The following is a 25,167-nucleotide window of genomic DNA, read 5'->3' as shown; positions in this document are numbered from 1 at the left end:
AGTCCCTCATTGATTCGGTTTTACTACCAGAGATGACCCCTAAAAATGTATGAAGACATTGAAGCCAAAGGTGGTATATGAAGATATTCACATTGAAGACTATGACAAAAGAAGACACGTTATGAAGCCTATGGAGCTCGAAGACTTAGATCTTTCGTAGTTCTTTTTCTTTTGTGTTGAGTCATAGGAACCACCATACTGTTAAGTGGGGTCCAGGAGAACCAGTCAGAATGACTGAAGTGATGCCTAAACCAAAACCTATGTCTTCGAGTGAAGACAATGAGAGCGAATCTTGTCCAGAGCCGGACAAGTCAGCTTTGCTTGTAGCCCAAGTAAAGTTGCCATGAGAGTTTGAAATCTGACCGTTGAGACACGTGTCAGTTCCTTAGTGACCCAGGGTCATTTCGGACAAATCAGGTCGGGTTGCCAAGTGGCTATAAATAGCCCACCCCCTACAACCATAAACGGTTGGCTGCTCAGATTTCAGTGCACGGCTTTTGTCGTTTGAGAGCAACCCACCTCGAAGCCTTTGAGAGAAAATTCCTAGCGAGGAGAAAAGCCCTAACCACCCAGAGCCAGAGAACATTGGGCATCACTTAAGTCTTCTTGTCTGTGTGATCTGAAGACTTATTACACTTGAGGACTGTGAATCCTCCAGACGGTTAGGCGTCGCGTTCAGAGCATCCAAGAGACATTGTGGATTGCCAGTGAACGAAGTCTGTGAAGGTTTGGGAGTCTACCTTGAAGACTTACCAGAGTGATTGGGCGAGGACTATGTGACCTTAGCTCAAGGAGAATACGGTGAGGACTTGGTGTCCTGAGCTACGTGTTCAGGACTGGGTGTCCGGGACTGTGTGTCCTAAGGTTTAAATACCTAGCCGCTCCAACCATACGTACAGTTGTCACAGCAACTGGAACTGGTCCAACACATCATTGTCTTCAACGAGTCACTGGTTTCATCTTCACTTCCTTTTTCTTACTGTTACTCATTGTGAAGCCATTGCATGCTTGCTCTATCTTTTGTCTTCACAACGTGAATGTATGATCTGTTTGGCTTCATAACTTCTTCCTACCTGATCCTTATTACACTGCAGCTATTTGTCATTGTGCTTTCACTCTATTGAATACTTGACCATGGCTGGCCTAGTGTAATCTAACTTCCGCTGCATAGTAATAGGCATAATCTTCGCTGTTTGTCTTCATAACTCCCACGTTTTGAAGACTTTCATAAAAATCGCCTATTCACCCCCCTCTAGTCGATATAACGCACTTTCAATTGGTATCAGAGCGAGGTGCTCCCTTGTTCTGTGTGATTCGGTTTAACCACCTGGAGTTTTAGCTATGTCGACTGCAGGGATAATCAAAGTCTCCGCTGCGTGCCCCATCTTCGATGGAACTGAATATCCCTACTGGAAGAATAAGATGCGCATGCATCTTGAAGCCATTGACGTCGACCTATGGTATGTCGTCGAGAACGGCGTTCCCAAGGCTGGAGAAGGTGTCACTACTGCTGATGTCAAGAAGTTCACTCAACTGGACTCTACTGCCAAAAATATCATCTGTGGTCATCTGACAAAAGGACAGTATGGCCGTGTGAGTGCCTTGAAGACATCCAAGCTGGTCTGGGACTGGCTCTCCAAGGTCAATGAAGGCATCTCAACCCAGAGAGATCAAAGAATCAGTGTTCTTCGCAACCTCTTCAACCGCTTCAAGCGAAATGACAATGAGAATGTCCAGCACACATTTGACCGGCTCACTGACATCACAAATGAGCTTCAAGCCCTCGGCGCCACTGAGATCACCAAACATGAAATCGTCAAGACGCTGCTGAGATCACTTGATAGTTCGTTTGACATCCTAGCCCTGATGATTCAAGAACGTCCTGATTTCAAGACACTCGATCCGTCTGACATACTTGAGAGGCTCAACACACATGAGTTTCAGCTTTCTGAGAAAAGAGATATCTACGGTCCAAACTATGGGCGAACTCGTGCCTTGAAGGCAAAAGCTGTTTCCTCATCTGAAGAAGAATCTGACAGCAGTTCTGATGATCCTGAAGACATTGGAAGGGAACTTGCAATGCTAGTGAAGAAGTTCCAAAAATTCACCAAGAAGAAAGGCTTCAGAAAATCTTCACGATCAAGCTCAAGGAATGATGAAGCTTCTGCTCATGACTACAAGAAGAAAACATGTCACAAGTGCAAGAAAACTGGACACTTCATCTCTGAGTGTCCACAGTGGGACAATGAGAACAGAAGGAAGAAGAAGAGCAAGGAATATGATTCTGACGACAAGAAGAAGAAGAAATACTCAAAGTCTTCTTCCAAGTCTTCCTCAAAGTCTTCATCACACAAGAAGAGCTCATCTGGCAAGGCACGTGCGTTTGTTGGCAAGGAAATGGATTCAGAGGAGGAGTCCGCTTCTGAGGAGGCAGAGGTGGAGTCTGAGGAGGAGTCTGATTCTGGCATTGCGAGTCTGGCTACAGCATACGTCGCCAAGTCCATCTTCAACACTGAAGACAATGACTTCATCACCGACACCGATGCAAATGACAAGAACGACTCCACTCCTACCTACTGCTTCATGGCACGCGGTGCCAAGGTAAACACACGCACTACTCGCTATCAAACATCTAGTGACGATGACTCTGACTGTGATTCAAAACCCAGCTACAAAACACTTGCTAAAATTGCAACTGAACAACAGAAAGCTATGGAACATATTCAAAAACTGTTAGACAGAAGCGATGATCTGTTGGGTGCTGAAATGACTCGATCTGAATCCTTAATTGAAGACATAAAAAATCTTCACGTTAAGTATCAGGAACTTGAAGATCGTCTTGATACTCTCTCAACAACTCATGAAAAGCTTTCCTATGATTATCTTCAAAGGAAGCAAGAACTTGAGAAATTGAGAGCGGCTCATGAAGATCTTCAAAAGGAAAACGAGTCACTTCGCGCCGAACAGATCAGTTCCGCTCAGGAAGGATTTGAACCACCATGTCTTAAATGCATTGAGCGTGATAATGCTACTTCTGTTGCTGAATGTTCCACTGCTACTGCTGTTGCAATATCTTCAACTGTTGATGTGGTAACTAACCCCTCTGCTGAGGATACCACTGCTATTGCTGATGAGAATGCTAGGTTGAAGACATTGCTTGAAACAGGGATGTACAAAAGTCTTAAAGGACATCAGACATTATGTGATGTCCTCAAGAAGCAGATTCTGAACCGAAACCCTAGGAAAGAGGGTGTTGGGTTCGTAAGGAAAATAAATGCAGATGGCTCTTACTGGAAACCTGAGCAGTACCCCAAAACCACATGGGTTGCTGCAAAGGAACCTTCAGCAGATCCATCCAATTTATCTGGCTTCACTTGTGCTAACCCCATTATCATTGATGAATCCTTTGATGCAAACTATAAACTGTTTAAGAATCAGAATGGTGAAGTGTTTGCCAGGTACATTGGTACTAACTGCAGGAATGGACCGCCTATGAAGAAGATCTGGGTTCCGAAAAAGTGTCTGGAAAATCTTCCTGTGAATGTCTTCATGACACCTCACTTGAAGAAGACAAACCTCAGACCAAAGGCTTCATACGGTCCAAAGGCTTCATACAAACAGAGGACTCACCTGAGTCACACTAACGCAAATGTTTTGCAGGGAAACCATACTCAGGCATATGAATATGAGAGCGGTTCATCGAACCGTCATGTTCATATGACCAAAAATTATTCTGCTTATTCCTATGAGTATTATTGTCCACCTGCAAGACTGTTTGCTAAGGCTTCAAAGCCAAAATTCTCAGATGCTGCACTTAGACTTATTGCTTCTAAGCCACCCTTGAAGATGTGGGTGGTTAAGAAAGCTTAACTCTCTTTTGCAGGGAAAGGTCTCCAGCAGAAAAACAAAATCTTCTGACGCTATTGCTGGGGACCTTAAAAATCTTGTAGGGCGCAAGATAAAATGCCCGAATGGCATCATTATGTACTTCGTTCCTGAATCGCATGCTACTCTCCCTATTAGTCCTAATCTGGATCTAAGTTTTCATAACCCACTGGTTCGTCAAATGTTTTTGCTTCACAATTCTCTTCGTGAAGCCTATCCCCCTAACTGCACTGTAGGGTTACGACACCAGCGTCTTCAAAGTCTTCAGAATGGATTATTGACAGTGGGTGTACAAATCACATGACTGGCAAAAGAAGCCTTCTTATGGACTCAACCTTACGTCCATCCGACAAGAGCCACATCACATTTGCTGACACTGGTAAAAGTAAGGTATTGGGTCTAGGTAGAGTTGCAATCTCAAAGGATCAACACATGGATAAAGTCATGCTTGTTGAATCCCTTGGCTTCAACTTAATGTCTGTCTCAATGCTTTGCGATTTGAACATGATCGTAATGTTTGGAAAATATCGTTGCCTAGTACTAATGGAATCTGACAAGTCTCTAGTGTTTGAAGGGTATCGAAAAGATGATCTGTATGTGGTAGATTTCTCAGCAGGGCCACAACTTGCAGTATGTCTTCTTGCAAAAGCTTCAGAATGCTGGCTTTGGCATCGGAGGCTTGGGCATGCTGGCATGAGGAACCTCCACACCCTTGCGAAGAAGAAGCATGTCATAGGCATCGAGGGCGTCAAGTTCAAGAAAGATCACTTATGCGGTGCCTGTGAAGCAGGGAAGATGACGAGGGCAAAACATCCTTCGAAGACAATCATGACTACTACTCAACCCTTCGAACTGCTCCACATGGATCTTTTCGGTCCCACTCACTACTCAACTTTTACTACTACTGCTTGCCTCTATGGCTTCGTCATTGTTGATGATTACTCTAGATATACTTGGGTGCACATAATCCTTTACAAGACTGAAGTGCAGGATGTCTTCAGACGCTTCGCCAATCGTGCTATGAACAATTTTGGCGCCAAGATAAAGCACATCAGAAGTGACAATGGCACTGAATTCAAGAACACTGGCCTTGATACATATCTTGATACCTTGGGCATCACACATGAATTCTCAGCTCCGTACACGCCACAGCAGAATGGCGTCGTCGAACGCAAGAACAGAACACTCATTGAGATGGCCAGAACAATGCTAGATGAATACAAGACTCCAAGAAAATTCTGGACTGAAGCCATTGACACTGCATGCCATACAATCAATCGTGTTTATCTTCACAAGCTTCTGAACAAGACATCTTATGAACTCCTAACTGGCAAGAAGCCAAATGTCAGTTACTTCAGAGTATTTGGCGCAAGGTGCTGGATCAAGGACCCACACCACACCTCAAAGTTTGCACCAAAAGCACATGAGGGCTTTATGCTTGGATATGGAAAGGATTCGCACTCCTACAGAGTCTTCAATCTCTTTCATTACAAAGTGGTTGAAACAGTGGATGTGCGGTTCGATGAGACAAATGGTTCACAAAGAGAGCAACTGCCAAATGTGCTAGATGAGATTCCAGCTAGTGAATCAATCAAGCTAATGGGAACTGGAGAGATTATACCTTCTGAAGCTCATCCTGAAGAAGAACTTATCATCTCAGCACCTGATCAACATGAAGACAATGCTCAGCCTGAAGACATTCCTCCCAACAACAACACAGATCAGCAAGAGCAAAGTCTTCGCCCTGTACATCCTCGTGTTGCCAATGAAGTGCAGATTGACAGAATAATTGACAGCATCAATGCACCTGGTCCACTCACTCGTTCAAGGGCAACTCAGCTAGCAAATTTCTGTGGGCACTTCGCATTCGTCTCAATATCAGAACCCAAGAAAGTTGAAGAAGCCTTCATGGAACCTGAATGGATTCAAGCTATGCAAGAAGAGCTTCAACAGTTTGAGCTGAATAATGTATGGGAACTGGTTAAGCGTCCTGATCCACGGAAGCACAACATAATAGGCACCAAATGGATATACCGCAACAAGCAAGATGAGCATGGTCAAGTTGTCAGAAACAAAGCTCGTCTCGTTGCTCAAGGATATACTCAAGTGGAAGGCATTGACTTCAATGAAACATTTGCTCCTGTGGCTAGGCTTGAAGCCATACGCATTCTGCTGGCCTATGCAAATCATCATAACATACTTCTATATCAAATGGATGTGAAAAGTGCCTTTCTCAATGGCAAGATTGAAGAAGAAGTGTATGTTGCACAACCGCCTGGCTTTGAAAATCCAAAACATCCTGACATGGTATACAAGCTCAACAAGGCACTGTATGGCCTCAAACAAGCCCCTAGGGCCTGGTATGACACACTCAAATACTTCCTGAAGAGCAAAGGCTTCATACCTGGTTCCCTGGATCCCACTCTTTTCACGAAGACATACGATGGTGAACTATTTGTGTGCCAAATATATGTGGATGACATTATCTTCGGCTGCACCAATCAGAAGTACAGTGAAGAGTTTGGATATATGATGCAAGAGCAATATCAGATGTCCATGATGGGGGAGCTGAAGTTCTTCCTTGGTCTTCAAATACGACAACAACGCAATGGCATCTTCATATCTCAAGAGAAGTATCTCAAAGATTGCCTGAAGAAGTTCGGTATGCAAGACTGCAAAGGCTTCACAACACCAATGCCAGCCAAACATCATCTAGGTCCTGACGACAATGGTAAAGAGTTCGATCAAAAGGTATACCGCTCCATGATTGGTTCTTTGCTTTATTTATGTGCATCTAGGCCAGATATTATGCTTAGTGTTTGCATGTGTGCTCGATTTCAAGCGGCACCAAAGGAGTCGCATCACTTAGCTGTGAAGCGAATTCTTCGATATTTGGCTCACACCCCAACTCTAGGATTATGGTATCCAAAGGGCTCAGAGTTTGATTTGGTTGGATTTTCGGATGCTGATTATGCTGGTGACAAAGTTGATCGCAAGTCTACATCAGGCACATGTCACTTTCTGGGACGATCACTTGTATGTTGGTCTTCAAAGAAGCAGAACTGTGTATCTCTCTCCACTGCTGAATCTGAATACATTGCTGCTGGATCTTGCTGCGCTCAGCTTCTGTGGATGAAGCAAACACTCAAGGACTATGGCATTCATCTGAAGCAAGTGCCACTTTACTGCGACAACGAAAGCGCCATCAAGATTGCCAACAACCCAGTTCAGCACTCGAAGACAAAGCACATTGAAATTCGTCATCACTTTCTCAGAGATCATGTTGTGAAGGAAGACATTGATATCATACACGTCAACACTGAAGAGCAATTGGCAGATATCTTCACCAAGCCCTTGGATGAGAAGAGGTTTTGCAAGTTACGGTGTGAGCTAAATATCCTGGAATCCTCAAATGTCCTGTGATCAGGCACACATCCTAACACTTATGCATATGATGACTTAGATGTGCAACGCACAAAGTAAAGTATATCTTCAATCAATGAAGACATACATTCTAAGTGTGAATACATTAATGTGGAATTTGACTTCGGAGCGCCACGATAATTGTGCGCCGTGTCTGGGTCTAATACTTCCTATACGGTGGGTAACGCCACCACCAAACGTTCTATTTTGAAGTGTTTCACTCATGGCGTTACCTTGCAATATCTTCACATTTGGTTTGGCTTCGAACTCAACATGTCTTCATGATTATCTTCACTATGTTGATTATATAGATGTATACATACTAGTGTTCTGTCCTCTACAGCATTCACTTATAGCTATGTCTTCTTGGTTGAATCTTTTGAACTAAGTGAATGTGATCGGACCCTAATCTCTCTATGCTTTCTATCTCAAATTCTATCTCTCCAAGTCATATGCATTCTATTGAAACTGTCGAATGTCTTCACTGCGTCCTTGTCAGCAGAAGATATAGAGACAACCATAAAGTCCGTTTTCAATGCTCATTCCTCCACATAAAATCCGGAGAAGCAGGAACGACCGCCCGACAATCCAGGCGTGCGTGGGACGTGGAACAAACCCCAAACTTCCGCAAACAGGCCACGCGTTCCTCAGATGCGAATCGCCAGGGGCACCTGTGTAATAGCACAGTGCCGCCCCTGTGCCTATAAATTCACACTTACCGCGGTCATTATCTCCTTCTTCCACCCTCGCACGAACCCTAGCGCCACCGCTAGCTCTCGACGACGCCGGCGACGAAGCGCTTCGCTGCCGCAACCTCTCCGACGCCGTCCTCACGCCGACCGCGGACATCGTTCTCTCCGCCGTCGCCGTAGGTGTCTTCCGTCGCCAAGTTAGGGCACGGAGGACTGAACTGCTCGGCATCATCTCCCACTTCCGTCTAGCAGTTCCAAGTGTGGTAAATAAAACTTCTTTTTACAGCCCCTTTTGATCTCATGGTTCTGTCACTTTCTACCATAAGAAGTTTATCTTCACACAAGTTAGATCTCTCAATCTGCATCTCATAACATGCCTAGTATATTCACTTGTGCTTCATGAAGTAGTTAGATTCCTCACTTGTACTGATCTGTGGGTTCGTACAAATCTGGAACCAACTTCTTATCTATGAGTGAATGTCTTCGCACGATGAGGTCAATGTCTTCTAAACTGATTAATCTTCAAAACCTTCTGAGAATGCATATGACCTCTTCCCCTTCCCTCGCACCTTAATGCTGTCACAGGTACATGTCCGTGGGAGAATCCTTCGGTTCTCATAGTCTGCATTCATTTGCAGAATTCCTACAGCATCACATAAATTCTCCTGAAGCCAGTTCCTGTTGGTCCAGCAAAAGAAAGCCTTTGAAGCCTTTGAAAGTTTTGAAGCCTTTCAAGTTAAAGTTTATGGCTTCAGAAGCAGCAGCAAGGAAGGGGGGCAGACAGCGACGTGAAGGAACTTCCAAAGATCTGCCTGAAGACCTGGCAGAAATGTATAAAACAGATCCTGAAGAGAATTATGGGCAGCGCAAGACCCGAATCCAATGGATTCGACGCTATTGGGCTGAACAATGGTTCAAATACCGCTTCACAACCCAAGAGTATGCTGAGAAAAGTGCCATCAAAAGACCGTGGGGAGACATCTTATACAAAACCTTGTACCCAGGTCCAGAGATGAAGCTATTGCCCAAAGCTTCTATCCATGCATGGTTCGTGGGCCACAGCCTGATGATGCACATCCGTCGTCACTACTCTGGTGTCGTGACGACAATCTATTCAAGCGCAACTTCCAGTTTGCCCAACAATCAGCGAAGCAGAACAAGAAGAAGTTGGGGTTAGACTTCAACCCTGGTCCCTCAGCACCAAGGGCAGATGGCACACGCTACGCAGAACCCAATATCATCGGTCCGTATGCCAATCTTGAGGGCCTCATCACCCGCATCTTAGTCCAAGGGACTGCCGTGAATGACCCTCCAGCTGACTCTGAGTCTGATGAAGCTCCTGCTGTACCGAAGCCAAAGCAGTCGAAGAAGCCAAAAGCTTCAAAGCCAGCCCCTTCATCAAAAATCTCAAGGGCGAAGCCATTGGCAACTGCACCTCCTGAAGACAGTGTGCAGTCTGAAGACGTATCCCGCGTCTCCAAGCCCCAGAAGGCCAAGGTGCCTCAGCCACACACCGGCAAAGAGCTCACAGCTGCTGCCATTCTGCGCAGCGAAGCCATTGATCTGTCAAGTGATGAAGATCTTGGAGATGACGCTCTAGAGCAGCTCATCAAGAGCAAAGAAGAAGCTGAAATCTTCAACAATTTGCCTCTCTTTGATGTCGCCATCATCCACAACTTCATCGACGAATGGTTTGCCACACCAAACATCAGCTTCGAAGATCTGCAGCTGCCTGTTGGCCTCAGCGTCGCCTTCCAAGGCGCAATTGCTTCAGAACTTGCCATTGCCCAGCGCATTGTTGAACTGAAGCAGAAAATTGATCATGAAAAGGCTCAGTTCAAGAAGAATATGGCCAAGCTCAGCGTGCAAGAAGTGAAGAGCTTCAAGACCATGTTGCATGAGCTCAAGGAAAATTTTCTGAAGAAGCATGCAGAAGCTCAGGGCTCACGTGAGCGGATGAAGTCTCTGGCTGAAAGATGTGTACAAGCCTACAATGAGGCTGAGAAGCGCAAGGCACTTGGGCGTCCTGGCATCGACCCCAAGATGGCCGCGAAGAAGAAGAAGAAGCCTGCTATGGCTGAACCAGAGGCACCTAGGCAAGAAGCAGTTCCAATTGTCTTCCCAACTGCAACGACTGGCTCGAAGCCAAAGAGCCGGTCAACAGCTTCAGAGCTCAAGAAGACAAGAACTGCTGAGGCTGAAGCCAGGAAGAGGAAAAGCTCTGAAGCCTCTCCTACTGCCCCCAGCAAGAAGAAGCGAAAGATCAAGAAATCTCGGGCTGCTCCCACAGAGCCCTTGATAGTTGAACCTATTTCTATGGTTCACCCCAACGCAGAACGACAACTGACAGTTCATGAGCCTGCTTCCACAGAGGCTCCTGAAGCTGAAGACATACCAGCAGCCGACCCCATTGCTGCTGAAGACATTGGTCATCAGGACAATGTACAAGATGATGCAGCCCTTCCTCAGTATGAACAAAGCGAACTCATCAGCATTGGTCGTCCTCTGACGCCAATTGCACAAGATGCGTCATGGGCGGATCGCCCTCAAGAGGAAGAAGACAATGAGGCCCAGCCCACTCCAACCCCACAGGCGTCGTCTGCATTCCGCAGGCTTCGCAAAGGTCCAAGGCCTCAAGTCTATGCTGAAGACATTCCGGCTGCATCAGCCGCAGAAGAAGCACCACAAGAGCCCACTCCTATGCTCCACCAAGAAGCAGTTCTCCAGGAGAACGTGCTTGTGACTGACCCTCCAGCTAGTCAAGCGGAGGCTGAAAATGTTGAGGCTGCCACAACCAACACTGAAGCCAATGTGGAGCCCTCCCCACCAAAAGCTTCAGCAGACAGCGAAGCTACTGATCCAGACACTTCTGTTCCTGAGTCTGCTGCAGGTCCTCAATTTGATTACCATGTTGAGCACAGGCCTCATGTCCAGAAGCCAGTCCCAAGGCTGCCAAGGTTCCCAGGTCCTGCATCAGCACCTGGCTCCTTTGACATCAATAGCTTCAAGGCAGACAATACGTTCTTCAACAGCTCCAAGAACCCCTATTCAAGGGAAAGGATTTCATCAGATAGGTTCTGGAGCTATCCTCAGCGCAGCTACTATTCATGCATCCTATACAACCAAGGTCGCATCTTCCCGCACAAGCGCCTTGATGTTGAAGCCATTGCTGGTCTGCCCTGCTTAGAGGAAGCGCTGGATTGCTTCAAGCAAGTGGGTCTGCTGCAGTTTATAACTGATGAAGAGCACTGGAATGAAGAGCTTCTGTTGCAATTCTATGCCACCCTACACATCAAAGGATACAACAGAGATCCGAAGACTTGGGCCCTGGAGTGGATGACCGGCAATGTCCATCACGAAGCCAATGCATTCGATATCATTGAGCTCACCGGCCTGCCCACTCCTGGCGAACTCTTCGAGGAAGGCTGTCCACTACACACTGAAGCTCTTGAGAGCATATTCCAGAGGCCTGAACCAAATATGAGTCAGATGCTCTCCATGATGAAGCCATTGCCCCACGATGCTCCTTATCCAACAGAGTTCTTCGTTGAAGACTTTGAGTACCTGCCCAGAACCATCTATCACATTATCCGGCGGACTCTCTGGCCTATTAAAGGGCACTCTCCAAATGCCAAGATCGAGGGTGCAATGAAGACTCTGATATTCTGTATCCTTCATGGCAAATGCTTCAACGCACAGGATTTCTTCATACGCCAACTAGCTGCATCAGGCTCAGATCTGTTTGGTTTAAAGTTCTATGCTCCTTGGGTAATGAGACTGATCAAGCTTCACTCTGCGATCTCATATCAGCCTTCAGCCCGCAACCATCGGATCTTCTTGCCAGATGTGGATACCTCTGCTGAAGCTATATATCCTGAGCCTGCCAAGCAACCTTTGAGTCTTCAGAATGCAGAACACCAGAGCTTCACTCAAAACGATGAAGGTGTTGAAGCCATCTCCAGGGTGTATCCTTTGGCTGGCACTACACGTGCGCCACACCCTGCTTCAACTGAAGCCACTGATAGTGCAACTGCTTCAAGACCCAAGAAGCGCGCTCGTGTTCTCAATGACCGAGAGCTTCTTGTGGCCCTTCATCAAAAACAAGATAGGCATCACGACTGGCTAAAGCGTCAGATGAAAAGCCTCTTGGTGGATGTTAATCGTCTTCGAAATCTTGCCACCAAGAATGCTTTCGTCACTCATGAAACCTGTCGTCGTACATGGAAAGGGCTATCAATGATGTGTACTGAAGCTGAACTTGAAGAGGATGGCTTCACTGAGCGATTCAAGTTTGACACCACACCTCCTAGAAGGGCTGTGATGCGCAACACACCATCACTTGAAGACTCTGAGTTTTCTTCATCTGCTGCCACAGTCACTGCCAGAATCATTGATGAAGAAGACGATGCTACATCACCGCCACCTGCTTCAGCACCTCCAAGCTCTTCTGCACCGCCAAACACCTCCAACGACCCTGCTGCTCCTGGGAACGAGTAGACACTCTATGTCTTCAAACCTTTTTGGTCCTTGCTGACAAAAGGGGGAGAAGCATATGGGTTGATAGTCTTCAAGCGGGTCCATATGGGCGGGTGCTTTATGTTTTGCTATATTTTGCTTCGTGCTTACAACTCTCGTTTTTGCTTCATTTGGTTCTTTGAGTTGTAACACTAAACTCGATGGTCGTCTGCTACTTGTTTGCCACCCTGTTTGCGAAGATAAATTCCGCATGTGCGACGATAAATTCCGCACTTATCTCATTCTGCAGACGTCCATTTTCCATTATGCATGTCATTATCTTCATATACTTTCACATGCATAGTGGATTGTCATCATAAGCTGAAGTGGATCTCCACAAGTACAACCTGCCATGTGCATTTGCATTCCAAAAGCAAATTAACTTATATGCACATCTTCAGGGGGAGCCCTTGCAACTTATGAAGACAATTCCTTATCCTTTACAATTTCACAGACTATATTCCCCGTTGAAAACTTCAACTAGTTTGTCATCAATCACCAAAAAGGGGGAGATTGTAAGTGCATCTAGTGCCACCCCTAGTTGGTTTTGGAGTATTGACGACAAACCTAGTTGAGGGACTAATGTGTTTGTGAGAATTGCAGGATAACACAGGTAGAAGTCCCTCATTGATTCGGTTTTACTACCAGAGATGACCCCTAAAAATGTATGAAGACATTGAAGCCAAAGGTGGTATATGAAGATATTCACATTGAAGACTATGACAAAAGAAGACACGTTATGAAGCCTATGGAGCTCGAAGACTTAGATCTTTCGTAGTTCTTTTTCTTTTGTGTTGAGTCATAGGAACCACCGTACTGTTAAGTGGGGTCCAGGAGAACCAGTCAGAATGACTGAAGTGATGCCTAAACCAAAAACCTATGTCTTCGAGTGAAGACAATGAGAGCGAATCTTGTCCAGAGCCGGACAAGTCAGCTTTGCTTGTAGCCCAAGTAAAGTTGCCATGAGAGTTTGAAATCTGACCGTTGAGACACGTGTCAGTTCCTTAGTGACCCAGGGTCATTTCGGACAAATCAGGTCGGGTTGCCAAGTGGCTATAAATAGCCCACCCCCTACAACCATAAACGGTTGGCTGCTCAGATTTCAGTGCACGGCTTTTGTCGTTTGAGAGCAACCCACCTCGAAGCCTTTGAGAGAAAATTCCTAGCGAGGAGAAAAGCCCTAACCACCCAGAGCCAGAGAACATTGGGCATCACTTAAGTCTTCTTGTCTGTGTGATCTGAAGACTTATTACACTTGAGGACTGTGAATCCTCCAGACGGTTAGGCGTCGCGTTCAGAGCATCCAAGAGACATTGTGGATTGCCAGTGAACGAAGTCTGTGAAGGTTTGGGAGTCTACCTTGAAGACTTACCAGAGTGATTGGGCGAGGACTATGTGACCTTAGCTCAAGGAGAATACGGTGAGGACTTGGTGTCCTGAGCTGCGTGTTCAGGACTGGGTGTCCGGGACTGTGTGTCCTAAGGTTTAAATACCTAGCCGCTCCAACCAGACGTACAGTTGTCACAGCAACTGGAACTGGTCCAACACATCATTGTCTTCAACGAGTCACTGGTTTCATCTTCACTTCCTTTTTCTTACTGTTACTCATTGTGAAGCCATTGCATGATTGCTCTATCTTTTGTCTTCACAACGTGAATGTATGATCTGTTTGGCTTCATAACTTCTTCCTACCTGATCCTTATTACACTGCAGCTGTTTGTCATTGTGCTTTCACTCTATTGAATACTTGACCATGGCTGGCCTAGTGTAATCTAACTTCCGCTGCATAGTAATAGGCATATTCTTCGCTGTTTGTCTTCATAACTCCCACGTTTTGAAGACTTTCATAAAAATCGCCTATTCACCCCCTCTAGTCGATATAACGCACTTTCACCAATGATATTTCTATTTCTGATGCTGAAACACAATCTGGTAATGAACATGAACCTAGTGATAATATTAATGATGATGTTCATGCTGATGCTCAACCTAGAAATAACAATTGTGTAGAGATTGAACCTGCTGTTGATCTTGATAACCCACAATCAAAGGATCAATGTTATGATAAGAGAGACTTTGTTGCTAGGAAGCACGGTAAAGAAAGAGAACCATGGGTTCAGAAACCCATGCCCTTTCCTCCTAAACCATCCAAGAAAAAGGATGATGAGGATTTTGAGCGCTTTGCTGAAATGATTAGACCTATGTTTTTGCGTATGCGTTTGACTGATATGCTTAAAATGAATCCTTATGCTAAGTATATGAAAGATATTGCTACAAATAAAAGAAAGATACTGGAAGCTGAAATTTCCACCATGCTTGCTAATTACACTTTTAAGGGTGGAATACCAAAGAAACTAGGAGATACAGTAGTACCAACTATACCATGCTCCATTAAAAGAAACTATGTTAAAACTGCTTTACATGATCTTGGAGCCGGTGTTAGTGTTAGGCCTCTCTCTTTATATCGTAGACTTGATTTGAATAAGTTGACACCTACTGAAATATCTTTGCAAATGGCCGATAAATCAACTGCTATACCTGTCGGTATTTGTGAGGATGTGCCTGTTGTGATTGCAAATGTTACTATTTTAATGGACTTTGTTATTCTTGATATTCCCAAAGACGATAGTATGTCGACTATCCTTGGTAGACCCTTTTTGAATACTGCAGGGGCTGTTATTGATTACAACAAAGGCAATGCCACTTTTCATGTTAACGGTAATGAGCATACGGTACACTTTCCGAGGAAACAACCTCAAGTCCATAGTATTAATTTTATTGGAAAATTTTCAATGATTATTATTGGAGGTTTTGAATTTCCTCTTCCTACTATCAAGAAGAAATATGATATTCTTATTGTTGGGGATGTGCATATCCCCATTGAGGTAACTTAGTGTTATTCAAAATTCCTTCGGTTCCTTGTTATTCGAAAGAGTTTGTTAACAAGACTTGATCAACCTTGTTAGTGGATTCCTTTTGATGAGCATGAGATGGATGAAGTTAGACAACACAACTCTCTGTACCCTCCTTTTACTTTCTATTATTTAGATTAAATAAAGCAAATATAGTATTTTATGTCTGTTTTCTGAATTATCCTTGAAGTAAAAAATACCCCGAAAATAAAATTTCTCCAAATGTCCTGAAAATGAAATATGATTTTTTGTAGAATATTTGAGAATATCTGTCACTAAGAACACACCAGGGGAGCCACCACCTGGCCATGAGGGTCCAGGGCGCGCCCACCCCCCTGGGGCGCGCCCCCTGCCTCGTGGTTCCCACGTGGCCCCCTCCACTTATTCTTGCACCCACACACTCCGTCTTCCTCCAGAAAAAATCATCCACCAGCTCAAACCCGAGTTCTAGCTCATCTTGCTGCTTAGGTGACCCTGTTCTTCAACTTGCATGTCAAATTTATATGGTTAAAAGTAGTTTTAATGCATGATATAGTCTCTAGGCACTTGTGGGAGTAGTTGCTATCAATCTTGTTGAGTTTGGTTCACTTTTATTTTGAGTCACTAAAAATTTTAGAAATTTTTTAGAGGAAGAAATATGTTTAGGAAAATGTACCAAGGTGGTTCCTCAAGGAAGCAAGGCCCAAGGCTCGTGATACGTAAGCCGAACAATGAACTACCAAGGGAAGCTCAAGTGCGGCCTTGTGAATGGCCGTCAGAAGAGTTTATGGTCCAAGCAGGTATCAAGGAAGAATTTGACACGTATGTGTGTAATGCTGATCTTGAGGGCTTCATGTCAGATAAGTGCCCTCAATACCACTACCTAACTAATTCCTTTGTGAGAAGGTTTAAATTTACATCCTCGCGTAATTCTCACACTGTTTTATTTGATCTATATGATAAATCATATACCATGGACCTAGAAGATTTTACTGCTACTTGTAAACTCCCGCAGTGGGGTAATGTTAGTGAACCTCGCAAATCTGAATATAAAGATTTCCTAGCTAGTATCACTGTGGGGGAGTCTAGACAAATCACACAAGCTACCATAGGGAGCATTCATTTTCCTTCCATACATTATTTCGCTCTCTTTATAGGTAGATGCATTAACGGTAAAGATGAGGCTTGTCACATTTGCGTTCCAGATCTTTGTGTCCTCAAAAATGCAGTATTAGGAGATAAATAAACAATATAACTTGAGGGCTATTGTTGCATGAAGGTTGCATCTTAATGGTTTAAGTGGAGATTTGTTTGGTGAAATTTATGCAAGTCGTGTAGCTAATTATCTTGAGGTATCTATACATGAAAATCTATCTATCTATATCTATACCTCTATATCTATCTATCTATACCTATACTAATTACAGACTCCCTATTAATTCCCACGTTAATCAGTAATTAGGAGCCGTTAATCTGATGGGGCCGAGTTATTACGGTGTAGATTGACTGACGGTAAAAAAACTGACGTACCTCTCTCCCATGACCCAATCAACTCACAGCAAAAAAACTCACGTATCTCTCTCCCTTTACGCAACTCTCTCTATCAATCACGTCTCACATATCTGTCCAATGAGAAAAATATTCATGTAGCTTTCTCCCGTGACCCAAATCCCTCAATCTCTCACGTATCTCTAATAAACTCTCTCTCCCGTGACACAACTCCCTCAATCTCTCGGTCAATCTCTCACGTATCTCTAACAAACTCTCAAATCAGTCCTAGGAAAAGGGTAAAGAAAACTGCCCTATCCCTAATCCTACGAAAAGAAAAAAACCTTTCTTCTAATCTTGCCTATGCAGCCGTAACATCCTCTTCCATTGCAGCAATTCACGACGCTTCTATGAACAGGAAAAGCTCTCTCCTAATCTCACCTATGCCGCCGCAAGATCCTCTCCAGCTGACCCTATATTAGCGCCAGATCCACTCAATCCCTCCTCGCCGGTTATCTTCTCGCTGGTCTTGCCAATGAATTTCAGGCGCTTAGCACTTGACTCATCTCCTGGAGAGATGTGCAAATAAGCAAACTTGGCGGCTTGATCTTGGAAACACACACGCACATGGGAAACCATGCGGCTTGATCATGGGAGACACGCACACAATATGAGGTCCGATATGAAATCATCCTCGGCTGCAGGCGCACACTGGTGAGAATAGACGCACATGGAAACCATGCCCCGGATCTCCATGTTCAGCCATGGCTCAGATTGAAAGTGGAAAGATTGATGTGTTCTAATACATGTAGTCCTCAGTGTGGGAGGCCGTCATGCTGTTGTTGAGGGTGTCAAGGTTTGGTTCGAAGTAATCAAGCAAGGAGTGCTTACAAGGGCTTCAGCGAGATTGATGCATTGCCTTGCATATGGTTTTCCACTAATTTCTCCTCTTTAAGAACAATATATGTTGAAATGATTTTGTTTTGTATTTTTGTTTGATCCTACAAAAGAGGGGCCTGCAAATCGGTTCCCTAGATCTTCTACTAAGTCAGTGTTATGTGACAGTTCCAATATTTTTGTTCCACTTACACAGAAAATAGGGAGAAAAATTCAGTGCCAAAGGATACAGTTAGAGTTTCAGTTGGGTGTTTAGACTTCAGAGTAATCGGGTGTGCTCCCATGTGGCACCAGGTTATGACACTTCTCACGGAAGCATTCTAAGCAAAGATTTTTTTTAACTATATATCTAGCTATCTTTCAGCAGAGGGCTCTTGCTTGCTTCCGGCAGGAACGATCTGATTGGTGTCATACAATCTGCAAGTGCGTATATGGTACACAATTTTCTCTTTAATTTGTTGAATGTGTTCTTATTATTCTTGCAAGTGTCGAATAAATATTCATTATACTTACATGCGCGTACATATAAAGATTTTTTATTCAGACTTTAGGTTCAGATTGAATTATTTGTGCGTGCGTGACAAAATAATAGTTACTATATGCCATTTCACCTACTGTTTTATTGTTTATATTTCAAAAGGTGATTACATGTAAGATTCCCTAATTTAGTTTCTCAAAATCATATTTAGAAAGTTGTTATTTGTTTCAGGTGGATACATATCTTCTGAGGATTCCCCATCGAGAAGCGAGGTTGCTCGATTGATTTCTTACATAAGCATAACTATGCAAATTTAGTGCAAGTTGTTTAAACTAAAAACCAGAACAGTTAATCTGGTGCCACATGAGAGCACACCCGATTACTCTGAAGGATACAGTTAGAGTTTCTAATGTGGCATGTGTAATCTTTTTTTTTTGAAATAGTTCTACATGGTAATTTATTCTGAAAGATAAAAGAAAACTTACTTGGCATTATAGAGGGCATCCAACTAAAAAATAGTTTAAATGTGAGACATTCTAAATTCATTCCGAAAGATATGAACAAACCACTATCAATGATTCTACTGCAGTGCTATTCGATTAAATAGTTCTATGCCACAATGAATGAAGCTACTACACTGCTATTCGAGCACATGGGTGAGAGCGTGATGATTTCTTAGCTCCATTAGTACTGAACATGTAATGTGGTTTTGCTAAATCTCTATATCGATCAGTATGTGTGATGTGTGTGCAACACATCAATTGGTAGTAGCAAAACTGAAATGTATCTAGGACACAAGGCATGGTATATCGAAATTGAAAAGTATCCATGAAAGATGGATATGCAGTCTGTGCTTATCCTCTTAGTTGACACAGAGAATGTAGGTGTAATAAGGAAGTACATGCCGAAACCACAAGGGCTTCAACCTTGACGTATACATGTGGATACATGGTTGTGACGTGCAAAAGTTAATGCTTGCATCCAAATATTTTGTTATATGGTGGTCTTCTTAACCACAACATCATCATTCCTTTTCATTTGAGCTTAACTCACCAATGAATTTCTGTTTTGCTGCTTTCAATTCTCAGATTTTTTTCCTCTGTGTATATTTAATCAAATGCAAATGATTCACATGTTATAATTTTTTATTATACCGGGTCACTTGGAATGAGATTTAGTTTAGACATTGTTGTGCCCATCGGGAATTCCTATAAAGCAATGCCACTGTGGTGTAGACAAACAAAAATTAGATGTCTCCTGGTGTTGCCAACAAAGTCGCTTGCAGGTTACATAAATTCTTTCTACCACTTTTTAAGTTTGGAAGGTAAATATGCGAGATTTACCATTATGAAACATTATTGTTGTTGCCGCGTAGGTTATATAACAAGTGTTGACCTTGGTTTGTTTTCTACCTTTTCCTATTTTAAAACTTCTCTAATTCTATTTCTGTGTGGAAATTGTATGTGAACCAACAACATGTGATATGCTTCGATAGTTGCTTTCATTTGGCATGCTAAGCACATGACAAAGAGGCCACTATTTTTCTTTACATGATAAAGAGGTTATTATGTTTCTTTACATAACAAAGAGGTTACTATAGTTGTCTCTGATGAGAGTTTATAGAACATGAAGACGTAGACTAAATTACTTGCGACAATATATATAAAGTCTTCTATACATGGTAGCAAAAATGAATTCTTCTACCTCCGCCCCATATAAGTTGACGCTCAAACGGATGTATCTAGCAGTAAAATACATATAGATACATCCATCTCGGTAACAACTAATATGGGACGGAGGGAGTACTTGCTAACAAGTATCTCTTTCAAGACATGTTTGAGAGGAAAATAGTGCAGCATATTTTATGCAAAAAATTACATACAAATTTCATGTAGTAATTTAACTTATAATCCAAGGAAGGAGTTTGTAATGCATAAGCAACAACTGAATCACACAATATGGCTGATTAGAGCTATGTTATTTGTCCTGAAAATAGGACATTTTATAAACTAGCATGGTGCTAGACATGTGTATTTGACCATCAATTGGTGCATAGAATTATTAGTGGAAACTATTTTCAGGAAAATTTAAATGGTAGGTAAAAAGTTAAAATAGACATGTGCATAAACTGAGACACTAAGTTTGGTCTACCACTGGAATATGATGATCTACAATTTTTTTTCTTGGCAGATATAGAACATAACCCATGTATAGACAACCTAACTCTGAACTACTTTGATAGTAATAACTATAATTTGAAATCATCTTATGGGCTTCTGTGCAAAATTCATGATGAGAACTACCAGGCTCTCTTATTGATTCCGGTTTAACCAAGAACCAAGAATCCGAGTCTATAAAAAGGAGAAGAACATAGCCCTCATCCGGGCCTGTTAGCTCTGTAATAACACAGAAGTGTCTCATGCAGTCAGCACGTGTAAACACAGCAGTAAAAAAATTCACCTTAGACCGTCATTGATGTGGTACATCTATACTGTCCAATACAAATCCATTATTAAGATTATTTCCTATGATTTTAAACAAAGGCTCTCTTCAAGTCATGGCGTTCTACAAATTCCAAATGTATTAAGTTATGTCATTTTTTAAATTCCAATGCATTTTTTTCTTACTGCTACTTGATGATCAAAGAAACTAGTCATGATTATTTTCTTTCAAAAAAGTGCTTAGTTAGTTTAAAAGATATATGAACTGTCAAGAATATCAAGTATATGGGAATATTCTACTTTGTGATTTTAATAGAATAATATAGTTTTTGAGCGTAACAATTTTTATCATTAAGGTAAACAGAATTATTTTAGCATGCCATAGTTAATATAGTTTAATATTTTCATTGGGGACTATCATTGATACACGCATAACTTCTTGAGATAGTTGAAGCATATATGGATATGAATATAACTAAGAAAGTAAGGAACATGTTAGTCGACTTTGCATATTTCTTGAATGATTTTAATCATTTCCTTCTTTTTTTGCGGCTAAGTTTAATCACTAACCTCTATATATACAGTATAATTTAACCATAACAAGAAATTATATCAAGTTATCTCAGTACATATTATTTTTCATGTGTTGCCTTATAATTTAATGTGATTAACTTCGTCCGACTAACACATTTGTGCATACACACTCTCCTGTCAATCCCTGTTGCTCAAGTCCTTTAGTATGATTATAAGATGGCACCATCCTGATATAGTTGTACACAACTCATAATTATATGTTAGCAATATAGACCTAATGTAATATTAGGCAACTAGGCCGTGCGAATGTACGGGTTGGCGACTAGTGATATTAGGTTACCTCCTACTTATCTAGATTATAATGCTATGGTTCGCCATCAGTTTGTTGAGAGGAATGAACAGTCCCTCCAGTACCGACTAATCTTCGACAGGCGTCGCACTGTCCATATTGCTCTCCCTGCTTCTACTTTCTTTGACTTTCAGGCAAAAGGGAGATATGTTATAACCAGGGAGGAGGCGAATGAGTACGAGAGGAGGACGGAGACAGCTCACCTCCAAGCTGCAGCCCTTGAGGCAGTAGCTGCTGCATCTCAGTACGACCCTAGCTACAACTTTGGATATCCGCTAGGCCAGCCGTGGCCATAGACCAACTTAGGCCAAAAGCCTAAGCTTGGGGAAGTATGTATTTCTCACCAACATTACATTCATGTTCACACACTCATTCTAGTTGTCGGTGCTCATACTTTTTCATTGTACTATCCATGCTAGTTTATTTTCTGTTTTAAGCCTTCTTCTTGTGTGTTTTAAAAACCTTAAGAAAAATCTAAAAAAATAGTTGTAGCTTTTAGCTAGTTTATTTTCCATGCCTGTAGTAGTAGTAATTAAAAGAAAACCCAAAAATATTTCTCGTTCTTCTTTTGCTTGTTGGGAGCTTTCTCATGTAAATAGTTTTATTTCTTTTCTTTTCTTTGGGGGTCGAGAGGAGAAGACCATGATGAAAATGTTGAGTGGCTCTCATATGCATTATTGTTGATTTAACCAAGAGCCATATTACCTTGTCTTCTCCCTGGTATTAAATGCTTGCAGATTCCAGCTTAGTCCAATGCACGTGCACTATTGTTATTTTCCACACCGTTCGGTCGTGGTAGTGAAAGGCAATAATGACGATATATGATGGACTGATTGAGATGAGAGAAGCTAGTATGAACTCGACCTATCTGTTTTTGCAAATATGATTAGTTCATCGTTCCCGATTCAACCTATTATGAATGAAGCACATTTGCAATGACAATTAGGGATTATAGTTGCTCATGCCATGCTTAATTAGCTAGGAGTTTATAATGGTTTACCTTGCGTGCCAACATGCTATTAAAATGGTTGTGATGTGGTATGATAGGGTGGTATCCTCCTTTGAACGATTCGAGTGGCTTGACTTGGCACATGTTCACGCATGTAGTTGAAACAAAATCAACATAGCCTCCATGATATTTATGTTCATGGTGAATTATATCCTACTCATGCTTGCACTCAGTGTTGATTAATTTTAATGCATGTTCATGACTGTTGTCGCTCTCTAGTTGGTCGATTCCCAGTCTTTTTCTAGCCATCACTTCTACTAAGCGGGAATACTGCTTGTGCATCCACTTCCATAAACCCCAAAAGTTATTCTATATGAGTCCACCATACCTTCCTATAAGTGGTATCTACCTGTCGTTCCAAGTAAATTTGTATGTGCCAAACTCTAAACCTTCAAATGAAATTATATTTTGTATGCTCGAATAGCTCATGTATCAACTAGGGCTGTCTGTATCTTCCATGCTAGGTGGGTTATTCTTACGAGGAGTGGACTCTCTCCTCATTCACGAGAAAATGGCTGGTACCGGGATGCCCTGTCCCATGCTTAAATCAAAATAATTGCAAACAAAACTCCCCCAGGACTGTTGTTAGTTGGAGGCACCCGTTGTTTTGGGCCAGCCATGGATTGATGCTTGTTGGTGGTGGGGGAGTATAAAATTTACCATTCTGCTTGGGAACCGCCTATAATGTGTGTAGCATGGAAGATATCGAGATCTCTTGGTTGTTATGTTGACAATGAAAGTATACCACTCAAAATATTATTTATCTCTGTTTCAAAATTCGAGCTCTAGCACCTCTACAAATCCCTACTTCCCTCTGTGAAGGGCCTATCTATTTACTTTTATGTTGAGTCATCACCCTCTTATTAAAAAGCACCAGCTGGAGAGCACCGCTATCATTTGAATGCATTACTATTAGTTTACATTGAGTATGACTGTGATTGGATCTCTTTTACCATGAATTACAATGTTTAGTCAGTCCTTGATCTTCAGGGGTGCTCTGCATTGATGTTTTGCGGTCTCAGAAAGGGCTAGCGAGATACCATCTTGTTATATCATATTATGATTGTTTTGAGAAAGTGTTGTCATCCGAGATTTACTATTATTGCTTGCTAGTTGATTAGGCCATTGATATGAGTAAATATGAGACCTAAGTGTTATTGTGAATATGGTTGTTTCATAATCTTTGCTGAAAACTTGAATGCTGGCTTTACATATTAACAAGAGCAAACAGAGTTTGTAAAAGTTTTTTTTATCACTTTCAGTTTGTCAACTGAATTGCTTGAGGACAAGCAAAGGTTTAAGCTTGGGGGAGTTGATACGTCTCCAACGTATCTACTTTTCCAAACACTTTTGCTCTTGTTTTGGACTCTAACTTGCATGATTTGAATGCAACTAACCCGGACTGACGCTATTTTCAACAGAATTGCCATTGTGTTATTTTTGTGCAGAAATAGAAGTTCTCGGAATGACATGAAACTTCACGGAGAATATTTTTGGAATTAATAAAAAATACTGGCGAAAGAATCAACACCAGGGGGCCCACACCCTATCCATGAGGGTGGGGGGCGCGCCCCTGCCTCGTGGGCCCCCTGAGGCTCCACCGATCTCAACTCCAACTCTATATATTCACGTTCGGGGAGAAAAAAATCAAAGAGAAGGGTTCATCGCGTGTTATGATACAGAGCCGCCGTCAAGCCCTAATCTCTCTCGGGAGGGCTGATCTAGAGTCCGTTCGGGGCTCTAGGGAGGGGAATACAGCGCCATCGCCATCATCAACCCTCCTCCATCACCAATTTCATGATGCTCACCGCTGTGCGTGAGTAATTCCATCGTAGGCTTGCTGGACGGTGATGGTTTGGATTAGATTTACCATGTAACCGAGTTAGTTTTGTTAGGGTTTGGTCCCTAGTATCCATTATGTTCTAAGATTGATGTTGCTATGACTTTGCTATGCTTAATGCTTGCCACTAGGGCCCGAGTGAATACATGTGAGTTCTTGATCCTATCTTGCAAGTCAATAGTCACCTACTATGTGTTATGATCCGGCAACCCCGAAGTGACAATAATCGGGACAACTCCCGGTGATGACCGTAGTTTGAGGAGTTCATGTATTCACTAAGTGTTAATGCTTTGGTCTGGTACTCTATTAAAAGGAGGCCTTAATATCACTTAGTTTCCAATAGGACCCCGCTGCCATGGGAGGGTAGGACAAAAGATGACATGCAAGTTCTTTTTCATAAGCATGTATGACTATATTCGGAATACATGCCTACATTACATTGATGAACCGGAGCTAGTTCTGTGTCACCCTATGTTATAACTGTTGCATGAGGAATCGCATCCGACATAATTCTCCATCACTGATCCAATGCCTACGAGCTTTTCACGTATTGATCTTTGCTTAGTTACTTTTCCATTGCCACTGTTACGATTGCTACAAAACTACTACTGTTACTTTTACTAGCGTTACCATTACTTCCATACTACTTTGCTAATAAATATTTTGCTGCAGATATTGACAACTCAGCTACTAATACTTGAGAATATTGTTTGGCTCCCCTTGTG

This window comes from Triticum aestivum, chromosome 1A (assembly GCF_018294505.1).
Source record: "Triticum aestivum cultivar Chinese Spring chromosome 1A, IWGSC CS RefSeq v2.1, whole genome shotgun sequence".
Taxonomy (NCBI): Eukaryota; Viridiplantae; Streptophyta; class Magnoliopsida; order Poales; family Poaceae; genus Triticum; species Triticum aestivum.
The sequence above is the reverse complement of the archived record's forward strand: the minus strand, read 5'-3'. Positions refer to the sequence as shown.